Source organism: Chelonoidis abingdonii, chromosome 2 (genome assembly GCF_003597395.2).
Source record: "Chelonoidis abingdonii isolate Lonesome George chromosome 2, CheloAbing_2.0, whole genome shotgun sequence".
Lineage (NCBI taxonomy): Eukaryota > Metazoa > Chordata > Testudines > Testudinidae > Chelonoidis > Chelonoidis abingdonii.
This window is the reverse complement of record NC_133770.1, coordinates 93,479,594-93,486,842: the sequence shown is the minus strand read 5'-3', so window position 1 is coordinate 93,486,842 and position 7,249 is coordinate 93,479,594. Positions and strand designations below refer to the sequence as shown.

At 42.6% G+C, this 7,249-nt stretch overlaps 1 protein-coding gene across 6 annotated transcripts in view; it reads right to left on the bottom strand.

Moving 5' to 3' along the window:
- BBS9 (Bardet-Biedl syndrome 9) overlaps window positions 1-7,249 on the bottom strand; it is a 498,766-nt gene that overhangs the window by 132,194 nt on the left and 359,323 nt on the right. The window lies entirely within an intron of this gene.

Below are 7,249 nucleotides of genomic sequence, written 5' to 3'. Positions count from 1 at the left end.
CCCCCAAACCTCGCAACTCCTGATCAGACACAGGAGGAGTTGACCCAGACTATGGGTTCTACCAGAGGGGAAGATCACTGAGGTGAGCAAATCTGCCAATAAGCGCAGGACCCACCAAGGTAAAGGAGGAACTTTGTCACAGTGCTTTGCTGGATTGGGCCTGTGTCCACAATTTTGCACTTTCAAGAAATTGCCAGGGAAGTGCATAAATTAGTTCTAGCACAAGTGGCTGTGACTGCAAAAATAAAAGCATGAAAAAAAACCAAACAGAACAGGCTCATTGTATTTACAGTAATGGTTCATTCTGTAACAAATTCAGTCCACAATAAACACAACTTTATGCTTCTGTTTAATGTGTATACAACTGTTAGAGCAGAGAAATAGAAATAGCATCTTAGGTTCTATTCTAAGCGCTCACACTAAGTCACTATGGGTTTGATTCTGAAAGGTGTTGACCTGAATGGGTGCAGTCACCTGTTTAAATTTGCTTTGTGAACTTAAATGTTCATGTTTGATTAAACAGCCTCAAGTAATCACTTTTATTTGCTGTTTTACTAAACACAAGCTATAAAATCAAGTTGCAAGATTATCTGATGCAATAAGAAACTTTTGACCATACTTATTTTTAGAAAGTAGTAGGTTAAGCAATATATGGTTCTTGTACCTGGACGTGTTCATCTTCTTATGTAAGGCATCTGAGCTGTAATTAACTTGTGCATGAGAAAAGTAATTGTGCTTTCCTGGGATAGCACATCTCCACATTTATTGCTCATTTGCAGCTTGGGAGTTAGCATAAGGCTAGTCAGAACATTAATGCAGACACTGATCCTTTACTTTGGTCTGCTATTTAAAATGTCCTTCTATTTTTTTTTCTGTAAGTGTTTCCCAAACTTCTGAAAGTTGAGCCCTGTGTCAGGAAACTGAAGTGAGTCATGCATGCACCCAGTGCAACTTCACCATATGTTGTTAACGGCCTACACATCTGAATGTATATATCTTTTGCACACTCCTGGCTAGTCTTTCAGCTATCCTCCAATCCCCCTTATTTTCAGAAACGTTGGTTTAGATCTTCATAATATATTTCCTCTCTCTTCTTACATGCTTTGATGAGCAGTGAAATAGTTAACAACATTGATTTCTAAAGTATTGTCATTGGCATCTCAGTTAGCACCCATGAAATGAATGGAGCTGTTCACACTTCAGAGCTATAGCTTCCGGCTTTCTGCAAACTCAGGCAGAACTCCCTGAATCAGCGGCATTCAGGTCATGCTGTGATAGGTTTTTTCCCACTACCCTAACACTTACAGATTTACTTGTTTTTCATTAAAAAAAAAAGAGAGAGAGAGAGAGGAGACTCCATAGCACAACAGAGAGGTCTGTCTGTGCACACAGCATCCAGGCTGTCATTTGGTTCTGTCCCACATCTTGGAAAATACTGCTTTAAGAACTGACCAAAGCAGGATAATCTTGTAGTCATAAAGCACATAAAGCACTCCTGCAAGAAGGACTCCAAAGTACTTTATAGACATCTCAGAACTATGTAAAAATTATATATCATATTGCACACAAAGTAGAACCATATTTGGAGAGAAGTATAATAACTGCTTAAGAGCAACCATGAGCCGTATAACCTTGATCTAGAACAGCAAGTGAATACCTTAGCTAACGGTAACTGTACGTCAGAATCCTCCCTGCCTTCCAAGATACCAGAGAATTTTTAACAACCACAGATAGTCAGGACCTTAGAATTTAAATCTCCTTGGAAAGAGGGCAACACCAGCGTTATACTATCACCTCACATCTTGTGGGTATGCTGGGACATTATTTCAAGCCTGACTCAGTATCAATTCCTGAAACCACCTCAAGTTTTAAGTTATCTCCCATCCAAGTCATAGCTCTACTCTGTTTATGAGGTCTGACAAGATCACTGCCTTAGGTGATAGGGATTCAGTGTTACTAATTGTATAAGAAACAACTGCTGCTGTAGAGAACATATGAAACAGCTTTTCAGTGTGTCCGAGGATATAGCAATATAGCATCCACTGTATAGCAATGGGAATCCTGTTGCCTAGTCATGAAAGCCATGGACAGTAGTACTGCAGTGCTGCAGTACATTTTCAAATTGCAATCTTGTATTCCCAATAGTTAAAGGAAATAATTGTTGAAACCCTAGATTGCACTTTGGAAATGTGTCTGCATCATTCACAGTAATACTCACCAAAGATTTTATGCTCTGGAAGCATCATTCCCAATATTACTGCTGTCAATTCCTTGATGATGTAATCACAAAGCTGTAGTGACAATGCTCAGTTTGGCTTTTTTAATGGCACTGATGATTCCCTACAAAATGAAGTTGAAAACCTATTCACAATTTCAATAATCCACTCCAACAATGAGCATGTGGAACATGCTTCCTCATTCTCAGGCATGCTAATAATTCTTTGAGAGACAGTCAATATTTCCATTCAAATCTCTTATTTTTCAGAGGTAGCACGCTCAGTTCTTGCAGAGGCGGAATAGATTTTAGTAGTTTCAGGTGCCCTTGTGCAATCTCATACTTCAAAAATGGCTTTTAAAAATAAATATTTTAAGCTATTAGCTCATAATGTGGAAATCTGGGAAAAAACATGATTTCTGAAAGAAGATATTTTGGAAAATAAGCTACAGCACCTGCACAATATCCTTTTTTCCAGCAAACATTTCCTAAGGATTTAGTTATTCTCTCTTTGTGTACATGTACAGTGGCCAATGTTGACAAGATACAGAGGCAGCCTCGGCATTTTGTGGTATGCCTGTAAAGCAGTTTTCCAGCCGTATTCTAAACTTAACCCACGCCTGTCCACCATAATCACACTTTTACACACAAGAACCAGTGTCAGGATTCTAGGAAGGCTGGTGAGACTGATAGATATTAAAACCAGAAAGGACAGTTGTGATATCTAGTCTGACCTCCTACATAACACAGGCCATAGAATTTCACCCAGTTAATACCGCATCAAGCCCATAACTTCTGGTTAAGCCAAATGAATTTTAGGATTTCCTAAAACTTAAAGTGAAGATTTTCAAAGACTTAGCCAATGGGGCTAAGTTGGGTGCCTGACTCCAGTTCGTATTTTTGAATATCTTCTCCTAAATTAATCATTTTACATAAACAGATATGGTATAAGGCTTGTAGGCAGCCACTTCCTTCTTCTGCCCACCAAGTTTATGTTAGGGTCCATACACAGTTGTCATTGTTCAAAAATGTTTTTCAAAAGATCAGTTCAGGAAACAAACTGCACCCCTGGCAATCACTAAACCCTCTTTGGCTGCAAAGTTTGGTAGGCATTCTGGTGACTTTTAGGTTAATCTTTGGTCTTTTTTCTCTAATAATGTGTCTATAGAGCCCAGAAGCTAGCAGTTTTATTACTGTATATTTAAATTGTCGTATTCACCCAGAGCATTGGATGGGTACTCTTCTACTGTAATTTAGTAACAGTTTGAATAAATAAATATTACCAAAAGAGTTCATAGCCAATCCATCCCTTTACACAAACATACAGATATATGGGATGTCTGCCAGGGAACTGCAATAAAACAAAACTCAAAATAACCTAACTAACCTAAAAGTCTTTTCTTCCTTTTTTACCTCTTCCATTTCTTTGTCCTCTTTTCTCTCTTTCCATGCCTGGCCTCTTCTATCCCTAACCCATAACATCTTCTTCCTTCTTAATTTCCTTTTTTTATTTTGAAAAGCATCTTCTTTCCTCTCATCCTCTCTTTGTCATGTACAACATTTCTTCTATCGTCCACATTGTTGCTCTTTCATATAGGGCCAGATCCAAATCCAACTGATATCAATGGAAGTTTTTCCATAGACATCAGTGAGCTTTGGCTTGGCCTATCATGTTCTCAGTTTCTTTGAGCCCGACATTCTCATTTTTCTGTTTCCAGTGCTTTGCAAACAATTTTCAGAATGCCCCTATTAATCCTCATATAGAAATGGTTACTTATGTAAATATTTTTTTTCTATTGAATGTAGAGATTCAGTCACTCCACAACATTTGGATTAGATTCCAAACATCCCAATGTTCTAAGACTGGGTCTTAATTCAGGCCCGTCTCTGCTAACAACATTGATGGAGAAAGGTGGAGATTTCGTATCCACAACCTGTCCATCTTGCTTCATTTTCTCAAGGCAGACAATATATGAGGTTTCTCCTGAATCACCACATAAAAGTGAAATACGGTATGATTACTAGCCTGTTCCGTGACTATTGTTCCTCAAGATGTGTTATACACGTCCATTCCACTTCAGGTGTGTGCACATCCAGTGCACTGTTGTTGGAGATTTTTCCCTGAGCGATACTGCTGGTGGTGCATGCATCCTCTGCTGCCTCATGCTGCTGTGTGATAGTATGAAAGGCATAGCCACTCAACCCCCTTCAGGCATGTGTCCCAGAAGTCTGGGGCAACTCCTTACTGTTGAGCCTTCAGGTCTAAAGAAATAGCCATAATTGTCTAGAACCGAGCCTGACCGAGGAAGGTCTTAGCTTCCATAGAGTCCAAGAGCGCTCCTATGAACTTTATCCTTGTACACGTGATAGAATTGATTTTTCCTTGTTGATGAGCAATCCTAGCATTCTGAAGGTGGACTGAATAATGGTCACATTGGTCAGCACCTTGGAATGGCCTCTCACCAACCAGTTGTCCAAGTAGGGATCCAGGGAAGGAATACTTGAAGCCAAGATGACCAATCAAAACTTTATTTTCTCTAGGTATCTACTGAGCTGCCAAAAGGCTAGTATAGGCTGCGGTGTCCTTTTGCTGTTGGGATCAGAACATAGCAAAAATAAAATGCCTTCTCTCTGCAAAGCAGAGGCACCTCTTCTACAGCTTCCAACTGCAGGAGAGAATGAACCTCCCAAAAAAGAACTTCCTTGTAAGAGTGATCCCTGAAAAGGGACTGGGAAAGGGGAGTTGGCAATGGGGAAGCAGAAATAAACTGAAGGGTTTATCCCAATTCCACAGTGCTTAGAATCCACTGGTCTGTGATGATTGAGGGTCCAAGCACTGAGGAAGTGAGACAGCCTGTAAGAGAAACCAGAGTGGGAGAAGCTGGCAAACTGGACACGGGTAAGCTGTCCATTACATAGATGTTAAAATGGCTGCTTGGAGTTCCCAGGCTGTTTGAGCAAACTGGCAGACACTGAAGAAGTAGGGCAGGATGGTCTCCTCCTATAACTTTTACTCTTCTTTCTAGACTAGTCCTGGTGAAAGGGCATAAATGAAGTATACCAATGTGGCTGCTGGGGGACCCAACTGTTTCTTCTTTGGGCAAGGGTATAAATGCCCAAAGATGTGTGTGTATACCTAGTCTTTCAGCAGATGCAACTTGTCATTGGTCTGTTCTGAGAACAGCGACGGTCCCTCAAAAAGAAGATCTTGGATAGTTTATTGGAACTCATGAGAGAGACCCGATGTCTGGGGCCAGGAACATCAGTGCATCGTAATGACCAATGCCATGGCTCTAGTCATGGAGTCTGCAGCATCCCAGCATCTTGAAGCAAGATCCTGGCTACTAACTTTCCCTTATATACCGTAGGGAAGAACTCCAGTCTTGCCAATGGAGTATGGCAATTTGTTCATACATTTAGCCCAGAGGTTAAAATCATAGCAGTCCCAGCAATGCTCAAAATGTTCAAAGCCCCATGAGTGAACATAATGTCTTTGTTCAGTTCTTTTTGCCATAGATGGGATGAAAGATGGAGTTTCACATCCACAGCACTTTAGTAAGCTCCAGAATAGCCTCATTAATGAGGAGTGCTACTTGAGAAGGCCCCACAGAAGCCAAGATATCAACCAGTCTGTCAGATCTTGCTTGAACCTCCTTCACCTGAATGTCTAAAGTGGAGGCCATCCTTTTCCAAAGGTCCTGGTGGGCCCTATAGTTGTCCAGCAAAGGTTAGGAACCTTCTGACACTACTGCCTCATGGGACAATGAGGAAGAGGAAGCCAAGGCTGGCTCAGGTGGACCCTCCTCTAATTCTTCCATGGAGGAGTTCACCAGAGCAGACCGCTCCTGTTTGGTACCGAGCCCAGTACTAGAACTGGCATCCCACTGCTCTTGATGAGGCTGATATCAACCTCTACTAGATGAAGTTCACCACTGGTATGGTCCTAGAGCCCAATTCCTTCCTGGCCAAGGGTCTTTCCCAGACAGCCAAGATGGAACTTCTGCTGGGTACTGGAATGGTAACTGGTTGGCAGGAAGCAGTGGCTAACGTGATGTGTCTGCAACACGTACAAGCCAACTTCAAACTCTGCTTTAGAACCAGATTCCTCCAACCCAGGAGGAGCTGCTTCTGTTGGCGCCAGGGATTAGTGCTGCAAGCCCAGAGAAGAGGGCATCAGTACCAGATGCTGAGCTATATAGCAGATGGCAAATCTTGACTAGCAACTGTGAGTACTGGGCAAGATGATGCTTGGACCACCAGCAAAACCGGTACCGAGAGACTCAACAGGTTGCGTGCTGCAGCATATGCTGATAACAGGTCTTAGTGGTTTGTTGCTGCTGAGCCCATGAAGACTTCTCTGTTGAACTAGCTGGTTCCATCTTAGGGGTTAGTCTCACAGACTGCTACCAGCGCCCAAGTTGAAGACACTGCCTGTGGAGAACTCTGTGTTCAGGAGTACTTTGGGCTCAAGTGCCCTCCGCCCTCCTTGCCACATGTTTGCTGAACTTCAGTGCTGGAGACTTTGATCTCCCGGGTACCGAATCCTTTGATGCCTTCTTCCAGTGCCTCTTCCTCAGCAATGGAGAGAGAGACCAGCACTGAAAGTCCACCGAAACAGGAGGAACACTCCTGACTGAAGCAGATGTGCTCCATAATGTGCTGAACGGGGAGACTCTGAGGGTGGGTGCAGCGCTGCCTCCATCAGAATGTGTTTTTAATCTGACCTCACGGTCCTGTTTTGTTCTTAGTTAAAAGTTGCTTGGGGTGGCCAAAGGAGAGGAGCTGCACGTCCAGGTCTTCGGAGGCAATTCAGTGGGGGGTCCCTCACTCCCTCTCAGAGCAAAGGACCAGCCGCCAAATTGCTGCCAAAGACTGAAGCGGCAGTAGAGCTGCAGATCGCAATCGCGGCTTTTTTTTTTTTTGCTTTTTGCTGCTTGAGGCGGCAAAAACCCTGGAGACGACCCTGGACATAAGCCTCTCTTTGGCATTTCAGGAACCTGAACTGTGGATCACTAACTGGCATCGGCTTCTTAC